The 22,535-nt window shown below is 42.4% G+C and overlaps 1 protein-coding gene and 1 long non-coding RNA gene across 9 annotated transcripts in view; one reads left to right on the top strand and one right to left on the bottom strand.

Annotated features, from left to right (window-relative positions):
- Gm37083 overlaps positions 1-22,535 on the bottom strand; it is a 41,598-nt gene that overhangs the window by 18,581 nt on the left and 482 nt on the right. The window contains exons 2-3 of one of the 4 annotated variants that reach the window (XR_003948750.1): positions 15,655-15,797; positions 14,093-14,376 (exon numbers count right to left, since the gene is read on the bottom strand). This is a non-coding gene — a long non-coding RNA (predicted gene, 37083). Of the gene's footprint in view, positions 1-14,092; positions 14,708-15,654; positions 15,798-22,535 lie in introns of those variants that run through there. The other 3 variants (XR_003948749.1, XR_003948753.1, XR_003948752.1) reach the window with 3 other exon arrangements.
- Rabgap1l (RAB GTPase activating protein 1-like) overlaps positions 21,436-22,535 on the top strand; it is a 574,303-nt gene continuing 573,203 nt past the window's right edge. The window contains exon 1 of one of the 5 annotated variants that reach the window (XM_006496875.1): positions 21,436-22,176. The gene's annotated coding sequence lies outside the window, so the exon portion shown is untranslated. The remainder of the gene's footprint in view (positions 22,177-22,535) is intronic. The other 4 variants (XM_006496878.4, XM_006496876.2, NM_013862.5 and 1 more) reach the window with 4 other exon arrangements.

Raw genomic sequence — 22,535 nt, 5'->3', positions numbered from 1 at the left:
CTGCATCAGCTCCTACTTCCTGACCTGCCTGAGTTCAAGTTCTAACTTCCTTTGGTGATGAACAGCAATGTGGAAGTGTAAGCTGAATAAACCCTTTCCTCCTCAACTTACTTCTTGGTCATGGTGTTTGTGCAGGAAAAGAAACCCTGACAAAGACAGCAGGTCTTCCTCCATGCTGACACCAAGGGCCACGTCTGGGTCTGTGGCCCTGCAGCAAAGGCCAGGGGGATGTTCCTGTTCTGAGCTGCTGCCTGGGGCCGTGTTGATATCTGTGCAGAGCTGCCTCATCCCTCACTTGCGCGGTATGGGTAAGCCGGCTCCAAAGGTGTAAGAGCAGGAGAGTTGTCCCTGCAGTAATCAAGAGAGTGGGTCCAGCACCTCAACCAAGAAGCACAGTAGAGTTGCAGGTAAGCTGCCCCAACGGTGTGAGCATGGAAGAGCTGACCCTGCCATGTATACCGTGTGGTATCATGGGCGAGGGAGAGATGCCCTTCCCCGACTCCTCACTATCTATGGTAGGCAGGAGAGCTGGTCCTGCCCCCCACTGGCTGTAACAGAAGAGAGAGAGAGAGAGAGAGAGAGAGAGAGAGAGAGAGAGAGAGAGAGAGCCTTACAACTCTCTTGGGCAGCATAATAGAGCTGTGCCTGCTAGCAAGGGTGCATGTGAGCCTGCCCTGAGGTCAGGAGAGCTAGCTCTGCCCCTTGCTGACTGAAGCATTGGGTGAGCTAGCCAGGGAAGTGCTGGGGAGCTTGCCCTGGGGTGGGTTCCAGAGAGCTGGCAGATTGACCAGCTTAGCTACCACCCAGGCCCAGATCCAGGGCTTGGGTTGGCCCATCCCACTATCTACCGTCTCTGAACTTTGGGAGCATGTCCTCCAGATCCAAAGCAGCAGAATTTCCATGATGCAACAGGATATCAGGAGGAGTCCTGGTGATGATCCAGTATTGATGATGTTGCAGGAGCCAGAGGCCTCGGAGAAAACTAATGATTCATTGTAATGAACATTTGCAAGCAAAGATAAGTGGTCCAAAGGGTATACTGTGGGACACACTGTGACTCGCTCAGTTTCCACTATTAGATTCTTTTTCTTTTGGGTGGGGGGAGGTTGCAAGGGTGGAAGATGGGTACAGGAGAGGAGGAGGAGATGAGTGGGATTGGGGTGCATGATGTGAAATTCACAAGTAACCAATGAAAGGTTTTAAAGAATAATAATATTGATTATGATCACAATGATGATATTGACTTCCAAACAACTAATATTTGTTTAACCTGAACATTATTATGTCCATTCTGATTGAAAATTGTAGTCAAGAAGATATTTACTTTATGTAGTTTTAACTTTTTTAAGTATCTTTATATATACACACATCATAATGCATATGATAATCATTAATCATAATGATTAACCTACAATTATGAGGGATCCCATAATCACTGAGATTCCACTGCCTCTGCCATCCAAGGGCTGAGATTAAAAGTATGTGCCACCACACCTGGCTAAATTTTTGTTTAAATCCATTAAACTCTATATAATTAACACTTACAAACTCTTGGGTGAAATGGTTTGTGTTATGAGCAGTCAGACCCTGTGGTGGTTTGAATATGCTTGACCCATAGGGAGTGGTAGTATCAGGAGGTGTGGCCTTGTTGGAGGAAGTGTGTGACTGTGGGGTGGGCTTTGGAGGTCTCCTCCTATGCTCAGGATCTACCCATTTTGGGAGGGGGCAGGGGGAGAGCTTCCTCCTAGCTGACTGGGGATACCAGTCTCCACTGGTTGCTTTTGAATCAAGATGCAGAACTCTCAGCTCCTTCTCCAGCACCATTGTCTGCCTGCATGCTGCCACACTTCCTGTTATGATGATAATGGACTAAACCTCTGAAACTGTAAGTCAGCCCCACTTAAATGTTTGTCTTTATAAGAGTTGCCCTGGTCATGGTGCCCCTTCACAGCAATAAAACCCTGACTAAGAGAGACTGACCCTCAACACACTAGCTTTTTTCTTTCTTGGTACTAGCCTAGCAAAATCCCCAGCTGGTGAAACACAGCTTTTTCTCTTGTTCAGTGTCTAAATGAGAAAACAAACTATCATGCCAATTGAACTAAATTTTAAATTATGACTTCAACTTCAACTAGCTACTCAGTGTGGTTCAGTAATTCTTTGCATGTCCTTAGGTCATTTGCTTCTCCCTCTCCCCCAGATAACACTGCTAACCTTCAAGCCTCTTTGTTGATGCTTCATCTCAGCTGTTGACCTTGCTTCTTATTTCAATGAGAAAGAACAGAGAAATTCCATCCTCTCACCACCTCTGCCCCACCTACTTACTTCTTATCTGCCCTTATGTTATGAAAGCTGAACTGTTCCTGTTTCATAACAAGACATAGACATAACTGTCTTCCTGTGCTTTGGGCCTTAGTTTTTGTTTTGTTTTTTTTTCTCTTTTAATTAATCCATATCTTTCCTTGTCTGATTCACTGCTTTTTTTGTAGGGTGATTAATAGATAAATACAGTGAATGTCTCTTATTTAATGAAGAAGTCTTTTAAACACATCTTCTAGCTACTGATTCATTTCTTCACTCCTTTTAATAGGCAAAGTCACAAGAATTCTGTGTTTCTTAAACCCATGCCAGCCTTTCCAGGGCTACCTTAGTACAACTACTCCAGGAAGGCTATTGAAATCCATTGTTCCCCAGTGAGGCAGCAAGCAAACCGTTAACCTGCATCACTAAACCCAGTGCTGATCTCTGTCTTTATCTTGCTCAACATCACAGAGTAGCTAAGGCAAATGATCTTCTTGGAACACATTGGCTTCCAAGAAACTTGGTTTTCCCCCTGTTTTTGGCCTCTTCACAGTTTAACTTTGTTGGTTCCTCCTTATGACTCTGAAAAAATGTCAAAGCTTGGAGTGTCCCAAGACTCTGGACTGGGTTCTCTTTTCTCTCTTTCTTTATCCTCCAGGAGTTCTCAGTCAACTTCACAGCACAGGACACACACACACACACACACACACACACACACACACACACACACACACACACGCACACGCCCATGCCCACACACGTGCACACACATGCACACACATGAATTTTCTTAAATCCTATGTATGAAAGTATGTATGCATGCATGCATGTCTGTGTATGCATGGAGTTTATACTTCTTTTTATCTTTCTTCTGACCCCTTAATCCCTCCTCTGGGATCTTATCTAGAAGCCATGGGGTATTTGGGCCTAATTCAGGGACTGTCACAGAAGCTCAGAGTAGGGTTTTGGAGCCCTTTGTGGGAAAGGACAGAATTTACAAATGATGTCCCTAGCATATAGCTGTAGCCTGACAGAGAGAACCTGGCATAGCATATTAAGTATCCACAGAGAAAAGTTGTAGTGTATGAGGCTCAAAGCCTAGGCAGGGCCAGACATGGAGGCAAATGCTTGGAATCTCAGCATTTGGTCTTGAGACTAGTCTGTGCTACATAGTGAGACCTTGTTGCATAACAGACAGACAGACAGACAGACAGACAAGTTAAGTAGACTGAGGAGGACATTCACATAGGAGAGACAGGCAGGACTGGAGTCAAAGGCTAAGTAGGGTGAGGAAGTTATCAATTCAGGGAGGGGAGCAATGGTGACAATGAGTAGTCCATTGCTTAAAAAGGAGTTAATTATATACATAATTCTATTAAAAAGTTGGAGCCAGGTTCCCCACCGTTAGATGGGAAAGAAGACAACTAGAATAGTTCCCTGTGACGATAGATTAGAAGAAGTTTGTGTGAATCCGTCTTCAGCACCATATAGATATAAAAAGTGAATTGATATATTACATGTATGTATATTGTCTTGTATCTTGATATTCTTTAGATTCAACCACTGAGAGGCCGCAGGAGCAAGCAGCAACATCTTAGTGACAAATGAGCATATTAGTTTTGGGCTTATCATGTGATCCTCCACAAAAACAACAGACAGGGCTCTTAGAGAAACAGCTGATTCCAGAGTTGGGACAGCAACAGCCTAAGATAAGCTTAGAATATCAAGAGGAAAAGTGCCCCAAGAATAGGGGGCTATGCAAAGCCAACCAACCAACCAAAACCCCAAAAGTCAGAGCGCAGGAGTTTCCAAAGGCCAAAGTCTTTGGACAATTTGAGCATGAAATTAAGTAACTATAGGAGCAGATTAGAGCTAAGCATGGTGTCCGTGCCCATCAGAAGGCTGGGGGAGGAGGAGTCCAAGTTTGAGGCTAGCCTGGGCTACATAGTGAGATCCTACTTAAAACAAGCAACAGCAGCACCAACACCAACAATAGATTAGAAGCTATTAGGTAAAATAATAAATCATGAGTCAGTATAGACAAAAGTTAATAAAAGATTCTGATGTAAGTTTGAGTTGGAGAGTGATAATAAAGAGTTTCAAAAGGCCTTTACAGAAAATGCTTACCACAAAGAGGAAAAAGAAAAAAAAAAACTTCAAAGTGCAGGAGCTTGTAAGATATCACTTTAATCAAAGAATTCAAATAAGTATGAGCAAAACTGAATTTTTAAAGTGTCCATCTACCCCCTGATAGGCTATAATAGCACAAGAAACACAGAATCTGTGTGGGATATTCCCAATAGAAGTTCTTAATATGTATATAATTACAGTGAAATTTTCAGAAGTACAAATTGTTGGATGTATCTTAAGATAAAAGGCCTGTGAGTATCCCAAGAGTCAAGGTAATGAATATCAGAGACAATGTACGAAATTGTTCTTGGGTAAAGCAGACTGGAGAGATGTAATGGGTGAAGGGAATACACAATTCCTCACTGAATCATTTATATATAAAGGGCACTCTTACAAAAATAAATAAATAAATAAATAAATAAATAAATGGCACTCTAGCTTCAAGAAAGCCCAAGGATTGCTTGGTGGTAATATACAGTCTTTTTTGCCTTTTCAGTTTAGTTTTGTTTTCTGGTATTTAAAAAAAAAATAGGATATTGAAATGAGATCTCACTACATAGGGAGGGGGAAACAGAATGCAGAAAAAAGGTCAACAGGATGTCTCAAAAAGGGGTGTGGGGAATGTCAATTTGAGGCTTCAAATATTTTCGGTAGAAAGCTGAAGAAATCTTCAAGGCTTTTCCCAGAGGAAGGGAAAGGTCCTCTCAGCAGGATTCTCTCCACTGGGGAGTGTGCAGAGGGGCAAACGGAGCCCTGACTGCTCTTTCCTGATCACAGACTTCCTTGTGTAGGTGAGAGCGCTGCAGGGCTCGGAAGGTGGGTTACAAGTCAGCACTGTGTGCAGATTCCTCTCTACAGACTGCACTGGCTGAAGTCCTCTGAGGGAAAACAGTCCTGGGGGGAGCGATGCATCATCAGGCCGGCTTGTCTGTAGGCGTTCCTAGCAGGTTTTCGCCAAGTAGTCAGCTTTGGAATCGGACAGCTAGACTGCCCCATCTCTAACAACCTTGTTTACTGGTTTCGGGTGCAATGAACAGTGTGGTTCACAAGAAGGAAAGCTTAGGCTTTTTAGAAACTGGGACATCAGATGTTAGATGGTCTCGGCTGCAGCGTCTAGGTAAGTCTTTCTATCTGACATATATGCTAAAATACTAGGGTCACCTTGATCTTTGTTTGGTTCAGGAAGTGGAACAGACAGCTTTCGGCTGGCCAACATTGTGATGATCAAAAGCCTCCGGACCCCTCATTAGGGTCACCTCAGGAGTTGGGCTGGTTGGAAGGCCCCCTCTGCCTCTTCTTCCGCTGGGAAATCACATACTCTTGAGAGTCACAAAACGGCTACTTCGTGTAGTATAGGCTTTGCACACATATCCCATAGGCACTTAGACCAATTTCAGCCACTGGTGCATTTAGAGTTGCAGCTTTTCTCCAATCAGGGGACACCCTTACCGGGGCCCAAGATTGCCACCCACAGCTGGTTCCTGACATGTGGCCATGTACCTGGGCTTGATCCCAGGCAGCTAGACTCTACAGGCCAGACATAGACTTAGGCCAGGCTAGAGAAGCCCTCTTAAACAAGCCCTTGCTATATGGCCAGCTGCCAAAGATGCAGCTTGGAATCATTGGGGTGGATGCCCCTTGACCCTTACACAGCATCTCTACCCAGGCTTAGAGGAGCGGCCCTCCTCCAACGCCTTTGAGAGCTTTGCTCCTGTATCCTAGACCAGTCTCATGTTCTCTATGTAGCTGAGGATGACCTTGAGTTTTTGATTCTTTCACTGCCTTTCAAGAGCTGAGATTAAAGGCCCATTTGGTAGGCAAGCACACTACCAGCTATGGTAAATATCTAGACCCTAAAATTTTGTATTTTGATGATTACTAGAGTGGTGGGGCATTGGGTCAACACTCTTATTATGTTATTATTGGGTTTATTGTCATTATTCTTATTTCTTCTTCTTCTTCTTCTTCTTCTTCTTCTTCTTCTTCTTCTTCTTCTTCTTCTTCTTCTTCTTCTTCTTCTTCTTCTTCTTCTTCTTCTTCTTCTTCTTCTCCTCCTTCTCCTCCTCCTCCTCCTCCTCCTCCTCCTCCTCCTCTTTCTCCTTCTTCTTCTTCTCCTTCCTCTTCCTCCTCCTCTTCTTCTTTCTCCTTCTCCTTCTCTCCTTCTCCTCCTCCTTCTTCTTCTTTTTCTTTTTCTTCATAGTATTTGGGTGGGGGGGGGTGGTTAGATACAGAGTTTTTCTCTGTAACAGAGCCCTGGCTGTCCTGGAGTCACTTTGTAGACCAGGCTTTGCACTCACAGAGATCTGCCTGCTCCTGCCTCCCCAGTGATGTGATCAAAAGCATGCACTACCACGCTCAGCCTATTATTTTATTTTTGAAGATAATCACTTTGTTGTTGTATGTGTGGATATTTTGCTTCCATGTGTGGGTGCACCTGTGCATAGCTAGTACCTCCCAATGCCAGAGTGGGTGGTGGATTCCCTGGAACTGGAGTTACAAATGGTTGTGAGCAGGCATGTGGGTACTGGGATTTGACCCAGGTCCCCTGGAAGGGCAGCCAGGGCTCTTATTGCTGAGTCACCTCCCCAACATTTGTTTATTATTCTTCAATGACTGAGTGGAAAATGTTTGTTTTTACCTGTAATCTTTAAGATTTATTTACTTATTTATTTTTGATTTCTGGAGACAGGGTTTCTCTGTATACCCTGGCTGCCCTGGAACTCTATAGACCAGGGTGGCCCTGAACTCAAAGATCTACCTGTCTCTGCCTCTAGGATGTACAGACATGCACCACCATGCCATTTCTACTTTAAGTTACCATTTTTATCTATTTATTTAAGCTAGCTTTCTAACTCAGGTCCTTGGTTCCAGCCTTGCTTCTGCACTTTTAATCCTCAACACTCCAGAAACATCAGTCTTATCAAAGCACCAATCTTATTACTCCTCTATCCAACATGGCCTTCCATCAACTTAGAATAAAATCAGAGCTCTCATCATGGTCTTCTAAGCCCTCTGTCATCTTGGCTTTCAACTATTTCCCCAAACACTTTCCCTTTCCTCCTGGTCTCCTCCATACAGAGTGTCCTGCTGTTTTTCAAGAGCATAATGAGCTGTCATCTCAGGATGGTTGCTTTTTGTTTGTTTGTTTTTGTTTTTGTTTTTGTTTTTGTTTTGAGACAGGGTTTCTCTGTGTAGCCTTAGCTGTCCTGGAACTCACTTTGTAGACCAGGCTGGCCTCGAACTCAGAAATCCATCTGCCTCTGCCTCCCAAATGCTGGGATTAAAGGCATGCCACCACCACCGCCCCGAAGGATGATTGCTTTTAACCAGTCCTCACCTGATTAGGATCTGCACAGACTCTTCCCGAGAGAGGTCTTTCCTGACAACTCTATCTGCAAGACACTGTCTACTGTTCCACTTCTCCTCATTGCCTGACACTATAAGCTCTGATTCTTTTTTTTTTTTTTTTTTTTTTTTTTTTTTTTTAGACGGGGTTTCTCTGTGTAGCCCTGGCTGTCCTGGAGCTCATTCTGTAGACCAGGCTGGCCTTGAACTCAGAAATCTGCCTTCCTCTGCCTCCCAAGTGCACCACCACTGCCTGGCCATAAGCTCCAATTCTTAATTGTTTATTGATGATGTTTGCCTGAGAGCCTACACTTTTTCTGTTAAATTTATTGTTGTGGGCTGGAGAGATGGCTCAGCAGTTAAGAGCACTGACTGCTCTTCCAGAGGTCCTGAGTTCAATTCCCAGCAACCACATGGTGGCTCACAACCATCTGTAATGAGATCCAATGCCCTCATTTGGTATGTCTGGTGACAGTGAAAGTGTATTCACATACATAAAATTAAGAATTAAAAAATTATTGTTGCATTCCTAATACTAAGTACCACTTAACTAATAAGTACTTAGTAAGTATGTGTTCAATTTAACCACTGTGATCAGATAAAAATTACACAATAGGCTTTGACCAGGAATAGAGGGTAGGACCTTGAATAAATATCATTCAAAAGGCAGAATTCTGATGAGTAAGAAAAGAGAAATGAAGTTGATATATATATTTATATATAGCCTTCTAGTATGTACATATGTATGTGTGTGAGTCATGTATGCATGTGCTCATGTGAGTACGTACACTCATTTTAAAGTGTTTTTAGTGTGGGAAAAGACACAGATATGCTGTGATACTTTTATGTGGGTTCTAGGAATCAAACTCAGGTCACCAGACTTTTACAGAAAACACTTCTTTTTTTTTCTGAGCCACCTCACCAGACTGTTCATCTTATATTTTGAGGAAAGGTTTCTCACTGAACCAGGAGGTCACTTGTTTGACTAGATTGGCTGGCCAATAAGCCCAGAGATCTCCCTGTCTCTGAACTCATGTCTTTATGTAGCAAGCTCTCCAACCACTGAGCCATCTTCTAGGCCCAAGGTTGTTATGTTTTATTCTGATAGGAGGGAGATTCAGAAGAGGAATCGTGGCAGGGCTATGAGTGGATTATATACTCAGCCATATTTGCTATTCCTTTCCTCTATTTAGCTATTTTGAGGGAAACCAAAGCCTTTGGAGAAGAGCTAAAGTGTTCAAAAGTTGGCCTTAGTATTAAGTGGCATAAAATATTTAGTGCAATTAGTCAATAAAAACGAAGGAGCTAGTCATATATCTAGAGGGACATTTGACTTTTAACAGAACGATTTTTAAGGAGGATAGTTAAATTTACATTATGAAAAAAATAGATTTTATTTTAAGACAAAGAATTGAGACAAAGTCTGTTAGAGGAAGGTTTCTTGTAGCTGCAGGAATTTGAGGTAGAGTAGAAGAGAGAACGTAGGGATGAATTAAAGACAACAGTTGATAACTTTAGTGGGTCAGAGGATCTTAAAGCTTTAAGAAATGTAACCGAGGCTGACCAGAAACTTCTGACCTAAGCAGATTGCAGGAGGTGTGAAATTCAGAGTTAAGTGGCAGAGCACAAAGGAGAAATTCAAAGCAAGTTTCCATTGGCTAGGTGGTTCTCAAAAACCACAAAGGTCAATCAGTGGAAATAGTGTGTGAGTGTGAGAGTGTGTGTGTGTGTGTGTGTGTGTGTGTGTGTGTGTGAGGCTATGCATTCCTTTGCCCCTCTCAGTAGGATGAAGAGCTGGGTTTTGCTCTTTCAATTGAGGTCTTCTTACTGAATCCTAGAGGACTACAGTTGGTAGGCTTCTAGTGAGAATTCTGAAGGTTAGAAAGTGAATACCTAGCAGCCTGTTTTCTGTTTTTTGTTTTTTAAACTGGGGAAGATTTACCCAATTATATTAGAAATAGCCAGCCCCTTCGATTGGTCAAGAGAAAGGACACATGATACATGTGATGGGCCAGATATAGGTTACATAGGAGAGAAAGCCAATATGGGATCCCTTATGCTTTTGCTCCAAAACACTGCCTGGAATGTCAGTTGAGTGGTAAAAAACAATATGGCAGAGATGAAAAGCAAGCATGCAAGGAAGCAAGCATCCCCTCCAGACAAAACAAACAAGTCCTCATGGTAATGGAGAAGTGGCAGCGAGAAAAATAAAATATATAGTCCTTATCACAGAAAGGAAAGGAGTTGTCCTTTTCAGAGGTCAAGCAGTGAGAAATCCACATAAATGCCCATAAGAGTCAGCACCAACCCCCATCAGTCCCAGAGAGTTCAACGCCACGCACTGTAGTCCACCCAGTTAGGATGTATTTACTCTCTTTCCCTCTTCCCGACCTCCAACCCCAATCCCTAACATCAGCCACTGAGAAGGAGAGAACTTAAGGAGGAAAAAAAAAAAAAAAAAAAAAGAAAAGGGAAGAAAAGAAAAGCTGCTCCCGTTCCTTCTCTTTAAGGCAACACTTCTCAACTTTCCTAATACTGCAGCCATTAACACAGTTAACACAGTTCCTCACGTCGTGCTGACCTCAACCATAAAATTATTTTGTTGCTACTTCATAACAGTAATTTTGATACTGCTATGAACTGCAACACAAATACCTGATGCGCAGGATGTCTGATACACAATTCCTGTAGGGGTTGAGAGCCACTGCCCTAAAGCTTTCTCTTCTAAGCCTCAATTGAGATTACATTTTTGCGATTTAAAGATGCAAGTGAAGAACCAGCCTGCCACCATTTTAGGCCTAAAAGTCATTTATAGTGAAGACAAACTAGGTTCATTCCAGTTTATGATTAACTTGTTTCCCAAAGATTGGGCTATGCCCCACCTGTAACTTTAACTATAAATGTTTCTGTACTTCTTGTTCCAGGAGTGGCAATCATGTCTTTGATTCAAAAAATGGTTTATAAGTATCTTACAATTCTACCTTTGTTTCAAGAGCTTATATGACTATTTATTGTTTTGACTATGTAATTATATCCTTATTTCAGAAGGTCGTCAGGATTAATGTTATGTCCCTATGTTCTGCTCCTGTAACCCTGTCTATTTATATTGCCTGCCAAGTCTCCATTTGGAAACCCCTTGCCCCTGAGCTATAAAAGCTTTGTCTTCCTCACATCCAATGCTGACCTCCTAAACCCTGTTTTAGGGGGAGGCACCCCCTATACTATATTTTCCATGAGCAAACTGAAAAGTCATGAGATTTGCAGGAATTTGCACCAGAGTGCAGGGGAACATTTTCACCCACTGAGATCATTCAAGAACACATTTATGTTTTGACTGTGTCTCCCAAGTCACACTGGCCTAATGTAATGAGTACAGAGATCTTTCCACTGGAAGGTGGAGGCCTTTCAGAACCTTGAAAGCATCCCACATTTATGAAACAAAAGCTTACAATTCCAATACCAGTCCTATTCACCAACAACTACAGTAGAACCTGAAATAATAAAATGCAAGGCAGTCTTTATGGATGAAGTAAACCTCTGACCCCCAATGTCGTTAAAACAAATGATCAAGCTAAAAAAAAAAAAAAACCAAAAAGCACCAAACTCCTCTCTCTATAAAAATTAAAATCTTACATTTTACATGAAAAAGTCATAATAGAATCCATTAATCTTCACAATTAGCATGTGCTGATAAAAAGAGAAAGATGGCGATGAAGAAGTTCAGTCAAATGGCAAAGGCAAGCACAGTCATGAAAAGAATATCACCTTAGCCCGTTCTTACATTGTGAATTTTATTTATTTAAAAATGTTATTTGTTTTTGTCTTGTTTGAGTGTGTGCACACGTGTGTGCGCATGCTTGTGTGCTTGTTTGCTATGGCATGGTGATCAGAGGACAACTTTTGCCGCCTCCTCTTCCACTGCCTGTTCCTGGGATTGGACCAAGGATAGCAGGCTTCTGCAGCAAGCACTTTTACTTGATGGGCTGTTTGTTTGGCCCAGTCATGGTTATTGAAATAAAAAATAATTACTAAAATTCTCATGCAAGCTTATTTGTTAACACTTATTTTATATGTGTACATGTATTTTATACATGTATGATTATTTTGTCTATGTGTGTTTGTGGACAGGGTTGGTGCCCAAGGAGGCCTTAAGAGAGTGTAAGGTAGCATGTGGGTGCTGAGAACCGAACCCATGGCCTCTGAAAGAACAGCAAGCATTCCTAATGACTTAGTCAATTTTGCAGCTGCAGCCCAAACTTACATATATATATATATATATATATAATTTTATTTATTTATTTATTTATTTATTTATTTATTTATTTATTTATTTATTTTCGAGACAGGATTTCTCTGTATAGCTCTGGCTGTCCCAGAACTCATTCTGTAGACCAGGCTGGCCTCCAACTCAGCAATCTGCCTATCTGTGCCTCCCAAGTGCTGGGATTAAAAGCATGCACCACCACTGCACAGCATTTCTTATAGTTTTTAAAGAAAACATTTGTTTTTATTTTATCTATACATGAATTTGTATACACCACCCGTGTGTGTGCATATGTGTACATGTGCACGTGTGTGCATGTGCAGGAGCCTGAGGAGGTGAGAAGACAGTGCTGGGTCCTCAGGAATTGGAGTTATAAATGATGAGCTGCTTTGTGGGTGCTGGGTGCTGAATCCAAGTTCTCTGCAAGAGCAGTAATGGCTCTTAATTGCTGAGCCATCTCTTGAGCTCTCATTCAGAGTTCTTACATTAGCTATCGCTCCAGATAGGCTGGGTCTAAATGGGGAATTTCAATTTTAAAGAGATTGTATTATTAAGAAACTCTTTTAACTCTTAGGGCAGCCCCTGTGCTTTAGTTCAAGATGGCTGTTAAAAGATAACAGCATTGCATCTATTTTCTAGGCAGTAGGAGAGAAGAGGGGAAAGGGAGAGAGAGAGAGACAGAGAGAGAGAGAGAGAGAGAGAGAGAGAGAGAGAGAGAGAGAGCAAGAGAGAGAGAGAGCAGTTCTTCTTTTTGAAAGAAAGTTCACCCAGTTGCTCATTTCAAGGGACAAGGGAGGCCAAAGACCGTAGTCTTTCTCCTTTAATCTTGAATAAATCCGGAGTTCTGTTACTTAAATGGCAGGCGGTTATGGATATTGAAGCAAGTGTTTAGGAACCACTTGAAACAAAAGGAAGAGAAATGTTCAACCACATGTAAGAAAACTCAGTAACCCGCTGTCTTATTTAAGCTCCGCTTCACTGAGAAGAGAAACAGTTTAGAGATTTCTAGCTTAGCTTTGTGGATGCTTTTACTCATTCTATTGTTCACACAATAATAACTCAGGGGTGCCTAGAAAAAAGACATGGTCCATGTTTTTGCCAGTGCGCTCATCATCTAGGGGAGAAAAACAGTTATGAACAATGTAAAATATAACAGGGGTAACAGGTGGACAAAGCTGGATGTCTTAGTTCTTTTGGGACGCAGAAGAAAAGTATCAGTTATATTAGGGGGAAAAGGGTTCAAAGTGAGGCACAAATCGGTGATAGAATTCAATTAAAAATGATTGCAGAGTCTAATATATACCAAAAGGTATAAAGAATAGGGAATGTGGGTCAGTTGGTCGAATGCGTGTGTCACATGCACAAAGTCTTGGGTTCTATTCTCAGTGCTGTATAAAGCAGGCATGTGGTTTATACATGGTGGTCTGTATTCTCAGCACTCAGGAGGTAGAAGCAGAAGGATTGGAAGTCCACTTTCATTCTTGGCTACATAGGGAGTTTGGTGCTAGCCTGCGGTACTCATGATCCTAACACAGAAATCAAACAACAAAAATGTCATTGAGAATGAGCTATTAAGCTTCTATTCACATGTCATGAACTTGATAGCATAATATATTTACACTATAATTATACCATACAGTCCTGGTTACAAAGAATCCTAAAACCTGAATCTTCATGTGGAGTTTGAAAATGGTTAACAAAAATGTATGTAGAAATTACTATAAACTAATGGCTTTCTATAGAGGTTTTTAAATTGTGAACAAATCAGAGAAATATATCAGAGTAGTAAGAATCATCCTAAAATTGGAGAAGTATTAGATACAGTGTTAAGAATCTTTTAAGACAGGCTGGAGAGATGGCTCAGCAGTTAGGAGCACTGACTGCTCTACCAGAGGTCCTGAGTTCAATTCCCAGCAACCACATGGTGGCTCACAACCATCTGTAATGGGGTCTGAAGCGCTCTTCTGGTATGCATGAAGACAGTGACAGTGTACTCACATACATAAAAATAAATAAAATTTTAAAAAAGAATCTTTTAGACACTCTAAAGCATTTGTTGTTTAATTATCACAACATTTATTTACTTATTTATTGATAGTAAATAGGCAATATAGAGACAGATTGTCATTTACTTTTATATTAGATATATTACCATAGAATTTAGAAATCTTTTTATAAATTTACATCTTATTTTAATTAATTAATTATAATTTATTTTTACTGTGGCAATAGGTGAAAAGATTTAAGAAATGTCTTGTAGGAGGGTCAGAGAGGAATGTAGAAGAGCCATATTTCCCTTGATGTAGAAGAGGAAAGTGGTTATTTTCCTTTTTTTGCTGTGAAAACATAATTTTTGGTTACTTTTCCTTTAAACATACACATTTAGGGACTATATATACACATACATTTACATACATACATGCATACATATATATGTACACACACATATGTTTTGTGTGTGTGTGTATGCAAATGTTAAAACCCTTGAATTTACCAGGTCTGTTGCAAATACTTGAAGGAATTTTGGATTTTGCTGCTAAAGCTCTGCTTGGACGAACTGATGTAGGGAAACCACCAGGGAGGAAATTACCCTGCTGCGATGGCTCACACCACATCACACCACAGCCACACAGATGCAGGCTACCTCTGTGATTATACAGCTTCTCCCTGTAATGAGGCAGAGAGCTCCTCTTTACTCAGTGCTGGTGGGAGTGTAGAGTGATGCAGACATTATGGAAATCAGTATGGAGGTTTCTCAGAAAACTAAAATTACAACTACCATATGACCCAGCTATGTCACTCCTGGGCAGTTACCCAAAGGATGCCAAGTCATACCACAGACATACTGTCCATCCATGCTGTGCTCTGCGCATGCTGGCCAAGGAAACAGAACCAGTGGAGATAGCCGTTGATGAATGAGTAGATAAAATGTGTTACATGTGCCTGCATGCACACACACATATACACACATACACAGACACATACAGACACACAGACACACACAGATACATAGACACACACAGACACAGACACAGACACACACACACACACACACACACACACACACACACACACACACTGTGAAAGCATGACATTTGCAGCAAAGTATACAAAACTGGAAATCACTAAGTAACCCAGACTCAAAAGATAACAATTGCTTGCTTTTTTCATATATGAATTCTAGTATTAATTTTTAATGTGTGTGTGTTTTGGTATAGGGCATGAATCTAGATAGGGGATTGTAGGAGCAAGTGAAGTCCTGAGATTATGTGTACTGTTGACATGGCCACAGCCGTGTCAAGGATTCCAACCCCTTGGCCGCAGTGGAGGTGACTAAAGCCTTCCCCAGAGGAACGTCAGAGGAATGGCAAGCCTTCCTTGGCCTGGGCTCGAAGTGTGAAAATCCTGATAGTATGTGTGTAAAATGTCCCCTGTAGCTTTCTTCCCCTCATGTTTATACCCTGAAGGCAGTTTTCAGTTTTCATACAGACTGCCTTTAATGAGATTAGCTAAACCTGCCTTATTGTTTAGCTGCATATAATAACCCCGTGTCTTTGTTTAGCTGGATATAATAAATAACCCATGTCCTTGTTTATCTGTCTGTAATAACCTACCTGGGAGGTGGGGAGGGCTGTAGCTTCTCTGTCAGAGAGTCCAGATGACCTCATTTCAGCTTTTCTGTGTCTGTCTGTATGTCTGTCCATTCTTCATTCCCTTATTGCCCAGTTGGGTCACTCCCTGCAGCCATGGAAGAGAACTATGAGAAGGAAAAAGAAGTCTTAAGGGAGAGGGGAAAAGAGTAATAGAATTGAAGTGACTTGAAACCATGTTAGGATATATTGTGGGGAGGGACCAGCAGGAAGCTGGTAGGGAAAGGGGTTATGGGGTTGGGTAGAGAAGATCAACAAAGTAGGTATGTGAGAAGAAACCAATTAGTGTATGAATTTAGAAAATAATTTAAAAATTTTATTTATATTATTTATGAGTACATTGTAGTTGTCTTGAGACATACCAGAAGAGAGCATCAGATCCCATTACAGATAGTTGTAAGCCACCATGTGGTTGCTTGGAATGGAACTCAGGACGTCTAGAAGAACAGTTAGTGCTCCCAATCACTGAGCCATCTCTCCAGTATAAGAAAAATATCTCAAAAGATCCCTCTTCTACGTAGGCACCAGCTTGACCTCTCCATGTTCAATGAGTTGTATGGGTGTTGTCTTTTGCATTGGGGCCTTGCCATCAGCTTGTGGAGAGCAACCTATTATAGTCTGAGTTGTTTGGGGATTTTTCATGACACCCCTTTGGCTAACAACTCAATTGGAAATAACCCAGTCACAATACTGGAAACTTCTTTTGGTGACAAGAGATGTCTAGCTGGAACTCTATCTCCCTCATTATTTAAAGGTTTCATTAGGATAACCTTCATATAACTTAGGAAGTTTCCACTACACTGGGTTTCCCTATTGGCCCTCAAATGCCCCCTCAATTCTAGCTGTCTCTCCCCACATTCTCTCCCTCAACCTCACCCCGTCGCTCCTACATTCTAGTATATTTGGTATGGAAAGGTACTCTGCAGGCTACTGAAAGAAATTTAAACACCAAATCAGCCTCAAAACCTTTGATTAACAATGCCATCCTGCTTGCAAAAATATGCCAGGGCAATGGTGGCACAAAGCTTATGGGAGTAACCAACCAATGTCTGATTTGATTTAAGGCTCACTCCACAAGATGAAATCCATATCCAACACTGCTTGGGTGACCAAGAACCTGAGATTAGATAGCTCAGAGACCTAGGGTAAAGCCAAATGATACTAGTCTAAAAGAAAAAAAATAGTGATAAAATGACTCCTGTTGATATGCTGCTATACGCAGTGATCAGTGCCTTATTCAGCCATTATCAGAGAAGCGTCCACCTGTAGCTGATAGAAACAAATTCAGAGACCCACACCAGACACTGCACAGAGAAAGAGAACTTGGAACACTGAGCTCTACATTGAATATCTCCATCCAATTCCTCCTGTCAGAGCTCTGGGAACCCCATGGGAGAGGAGGCTGAAAGAGTGGAAGAGTCAGAGGGGAGAAGAACAAGGCCCGATGAATCAACTGAGCAAAGCTCTCATGAATTCACACAGAGTGAAGTGACAGGCATGGGGCCCACGCAGGTATGCACAGGTCCTCTGGGCACATATTAGAGCTTTTAGTTTCATACTTTTATGGGACTTTTGCATGTGTGAACAAGTGGGTCTCTGATTCTTGTGCCTTCTCCTGGGGCTCTTTTCCTGCTATTGGTTTACCTTGTCCAACTTTAATGTGATGGTTTTGTTGTATCCAATTATATTCATTTTGTTTTTAAAAAGCTTTCAATAGACTTTCTTTATCCTGTTAAAAAATTAATCTAATTCAGATAAATACGTTAAACTAGGCTGGCTAGAGAAGATCCTGTACTTTTCCAAAGGTATATAAATGCTGGGTCCTTTAAAAGTTGAAAAAATACTTTGCCAAACTTGAAAAAAGGGGGGAGGGTATTTCCACATTCCAGATAAGAGAAACCAGAAGCAGAGTATACCAGGGAACTGAATTTAAATGTATGCTGACATGAATAGGAATTAAACACATGCTGGGAGATTGGGAGACTAAATGAAAATACATAAGAACATCATAGATAAAATTTTAAATTACAGTAAGCACAATAGTCAGGAGTAGAAAAAGCAACATAAAGAAATATCTTGTATAATTCCATTTATGGAAAAATTTCATATTTTGAGCAGGGTTTCATCCCAGGGTGATGTCAAACTCTCTATGCAGCTGAAGATGATCTTGAATTTCTTGCATCATTTGCCCATCTAGCCTTGAACTCCAGATGCCAAATATATAGGTGTGAAATACCAAGTTTACATGCTGCTGGAGATCAAGCCCTGGACTTTGTGTGTGCTAGGCAAATGCTCTAATAACTGTGCTAGATTTCCAGCCCCAGGAAATATTAAATGCAAACTAATCTGTAGTAACAGCTGCTAAATGGTTGCCTGAGGATGTGGCAGATGAGGGCGAATGGACCCAAAGAACATCTTTGGGATGGTAGCTATGCTGGCTGTCTTGATGGTGGTGATATTCTTATAAAAGTATATATGTCAAAATGTGTCCAGTTTTATATTTCAAAAATGAATAGCTAATTGTATGACAATTATACTTTATAAAACTTCTAAAAAGAAATGAGAAAAAAATAGAAAAAGCAAAATCATATCCAAGCAAACCTAACATCTCTTCCTTCCTACTTATTTTTATATCACCTATTTTTTTAAAGGAACTTGCTTATCTATCCTGTGAATTGTAGGTTTTATTGATGTCAATAAAAGATCCCTTAGCTTTTAGGGCTAGACAAGGAAATGCTTGTGAGTGAAATTTATGTGTGGGATGGGGGTGGGGAGATTCGGCATATTCTGGTTGTCTGGGCAGGATAGGACTTATCATACTGTTTTCTCTACTTTTATATACTGAAACATTTTTATGATACAAAAGATCATAATATCTTTTTGTAATATCTCAGAGGTTGGTCATCTCCTAGGAGCTAAGTAGACATGACTCCCCCATGCCCCCTTCCTCCCAGGTGTTTTTGTTATTCACTAAGGAGGGTCATTGTCACAGACAAAGAAAAGCAGTCTGATAGTGAGATAAATTTCAGACATTTCTATCAGGTATTGGTAGCTATCATCTTTCTTCTTATTGGGTAATAAAAATAATAAGTCAGTCTTCAAGAAACGTTAACACTGCCTGCCTCTCTCATGATTGAGAACATGTTCTGATTTCCATAAACATATTGCTTGTTGACCGTGTTGTGGTTATCATTATTGATAGTGGTGGTCATTGTCTTCCTTCTCATCTTCTTTTTCTCCCTCCCTCCTTACCTCCCTCCCTCCCTTCTTCCCTCCCTTCTTTCCTTCCTTCCTTTCTTGAGACAGATTCTCACATTGTAGCCCAAGGTGTCCTGGAACTCACTTTGTATTCCAGGCTAGTCGTGAACTTGTGATCTTCTTGCCACCATACCTGGCTGGTTGAGTGTGTTCTTATTCTGTCTGAAAGGATGACTTTAGTATAGGCTTAGAATGATTTTTTCAGCTTTAAATAAGAAGGAAGGAGAAAAGTCTTCCTGCCTACACTGTATGTTTTGCTACCTCTCGTTTCTCCTTTCTTTAGGGAGCCAGTTCCATTTTTCTTTCTCTTTTCTTCTGTCTGTCTGTCTTTCTTCCTTCCTCCCTCCCTTTGTGTGTGTGTGTGTGTGTGTGTGTGTGTGTGTGTGTGTATGTGTGTGCTTTCTCTTGTATCCCTGGCTGTCCCGGAACTCAGTAGACCAGACTGGCCTTGAACTCAGAGATTCACCTGCCACTGCCTCCAAGTGCTTAAAGGTATGCACCACCACAACCTAGGTTACCAGGGTTATTTTTCTAATCTTTCCAGTGTCAGACAAACAACAACAACAACAACAAAACAACTCTGAACCAATATAATAGTGGCCAGGGAGTGGTTGTGTGGGTAAGAACATTTGCTATGCAAACATGGAGACCTAAGTTCAGATCCCCAACACCCATGTAAAAATAACCAGGTGTGGCCATGCATGCCTACAACCCCAGTGCTGGTTAGAAATGGACACAGGAAGTCTGCTAGAGCCTGCTGGCTGACAGCCTAGCCAAACCGGTGAGCTGTGGTTCAGTGAGAGACTCTGTCTTAAGAGAATAGCATAGAGAATGGCAGAAGATACTCAGCATCCTCTTTTGGTTTGGTTAATGTATACTTAAGTATAACACACACACACACACACACACACACACACGCACACACACACACACACAAAAGACAAAACAAAAATATAAAAAACCCCTCACATGTTAAATGCATATAAACATGGTTACCCATTAGAGTCATTAGGTGCTTTTATTAGGGCAAGCTGATTTAAATAAAGCACAGAATTTAAACTAATTTTTTAAGTGCAGTGATGAGTTCTCAGACATTACATAAATAACCCAGTCTGGGAAGGGTTCTGGGTAGTAGACAAATCCCTATGAGGACCTTCTAAAATTTTATCAAGTACAGAATCTATTCATGTCATTAAAACAATATCTGTGGGAGAGTCATATGATTCTTCCTTCCATAATATGTATTGAAAAATTCAGACTTGACTGCAAATAATAAAAATCTAAATTCATTTTAAAAATCCTAAGTAACTAAGAAAACATCTTGACTCAGGGAAATGACTAAATCTAGAGGATGACTTCTGGCTTATTTTGAACTCTTTCATAATGTGTCAGCTTCGCCTTCGGGTCAGCTTCCTTCACTGTAGAGGTGGTGGCTTCGTTAACTAAACCCACCCATCTCAGCAGCTAGTGTGAGGAAAAACTCCTTTTCATTCTCCTCCACACACAAGATGTGCCTGGCTGTGTTCAGTGTTTAATATTGTCAGTTTGACAGGATATAGGATTATCTGGGAGACAAGCGTCCAGGCGTGCCTGTGAGGGGTGATCTAGATTAGGTTAACTGAAGTGAGAAGTCCGGCTTTCACGTGAAGTCACACCCTTCTTAGGCCTGGCCTCCTGGTAAACAGGAGAAAGTGAGCTAAGTCCTAGCCTTCATTGTCCCCTTTGTCAAATAACTTCGCTTTGTTTAGAAGATACCTGAAGGCAAATGCTATGTATGGCCTTTTCGTGTGCTGATTTTCTCATAGAGCCTGGCTCAGTATCTACTTCTCGTATATTTACAATGAGACTCTGCAAACGTGGAAGTCAACAGATGATTTGTGTTAATTAGATCCTAACTTTATTAGGTATCAAACTTAAAGCATTGAGTCAGGTTCTGGTTAGGAGGTCTACTCAGGGTACAGAGCTTAACAAAAATACCTTCTGGGAAGGACCTAACACGGAGGGGAAACCCGAATGAGTTGGAACACTTTTGCTATGACACAGCATCTGTAGGCATTAACATTAAGAAAAAGGAGAAAAGAAACTTGGGTTTGAAGGTCCTTTGACAAATGTTACAGGGTAGCTTTTGGATCTGGGTGGACAATAATGACAGACCAATTGAAGTGTTATAAGAAAAGAGAACTTTCAACTCAAGAAGCTACTCTAGAGGTCCAATCTCTGGACACATTCAATTCAAACAGTAATATTTACTGAACGGATACTTTCTATAAGCCAGGTAGGATTCATCATGAAAGGCACAGAAATGGGTGAACAGGTCCCTCTAGAATCTCTAAAATATTTCACAGATTAAGGGTACACATATTTGTGCCATAAACCTGAGAAAAAAAGTTCTTATGAGATTCAAGGAATGTACAGGTCTTTTCTGGCTGCTTGATCTAGAAAGGAAAAAATTCACAGTTCAAAAATTAGTACAATATTTGTGGCAGAAAGTAAATACTTTAGTTTATCTGTCCTCCAAAATCTACTCTCTGAAAGGCTAAAAGGTGAGACCCGGGATGCCTTTACCGTTGGGTTAGCGCTTTCCTATGTAGTCTGAGTCTGGAAGAATCAATGAAGGGGGATGCCTCCAAGCACCTTCAAAGGACAAAGAGTCCCGGTGGAAAAGTTAGTCCTCCGAGGTGACTTACTGGCCTCACGGAATGGAAATATGTAAAACAGGTTTGTTAAGAAAGAATCTCCCCAAAAGGGACTTAGAACTCAGTCAGTGCTGGGGATGATTGCCAGGCACCAGCACGCGTGCTGGAGGAGGTCCTCGCGTGCCTCCGCTCTCCTAGCTCGCCCTCTGCCCTCTGCTCAGGTTTGTACTCCGCGCTTTCAGGGTTGGGGGGGCCAAGCCGAGTCAAGCGAGCCTGTGGACGCGCGCGCGCGCCGCCGACTTAGGCAGAGAAGGCACCTCCGCCCTCGGGAGCGCGCACGCCGCGCCGAGGGGCCGGGCGCGCGCGCTCCCGCCGACCGCCTCCTCCTCAGTCCGCCCCCTCCCTCGCCTCTTCCTGCCGTGCGGTCCTCTCCCCTCCCCAGCCCGCTCCCTCCGCCCCGTTCCCTCCGCCCTCCCTGGGCTTCGGCCGCGGCGGAGTGAACGGGACGGGCCCGGCCGCAGAGCTCTGGGCGGCGGGTGGGACTCGGGCGTCTGACAGAGTTGTTGTTCCGGCACGGCCGCGGAGACGTGAGGTGAGGTGAAAGCGGCCTTCGAGGGGGGCTCGAGGGCGGCCTGACGGCTGGGAGCCGCGCTCCGGGGGGTTTTGAGGTGGACCCGGCTGGTTCAGAGAGGGTCGGGGTGCGAGGCCCGGCCCGGGACCGGGATGCTGGAGCGGGGCGGAAGGCATCCGGCGGGCTCAGCACCGTCGGCCGCCTCCGGGACACCCGGGTTCTCCGTGTGGCTGGCTCGTCGCGGTGGGGCGGCCGGGCGGGAGGCGGGGTTGGCGCCCCTCACCTGGGGCCGGGTGGTGGCTTGGGCGGCCGCCGCCTCCAAGTGTGCCCTCCTGACATTGCCGCCGCCCCCGCCGGCGGTGGCCGGGATGTGGCTGCTG

This window comes from Mus musculus, chromosome 1 (assembly GCF_000001635.26).
Source record: "Mus musculus strain C57BL/6J chromosome 1, GRCm38.p6 C57BL/6J".
NCBI lineage: Eukaryota > Metazoa > Chordata > Mammalia > Rodentia > Muridae > Mus > Mus musculus.
This window is presented reverse-complemented; position numbering and strand designations above follow the sequence as displayed.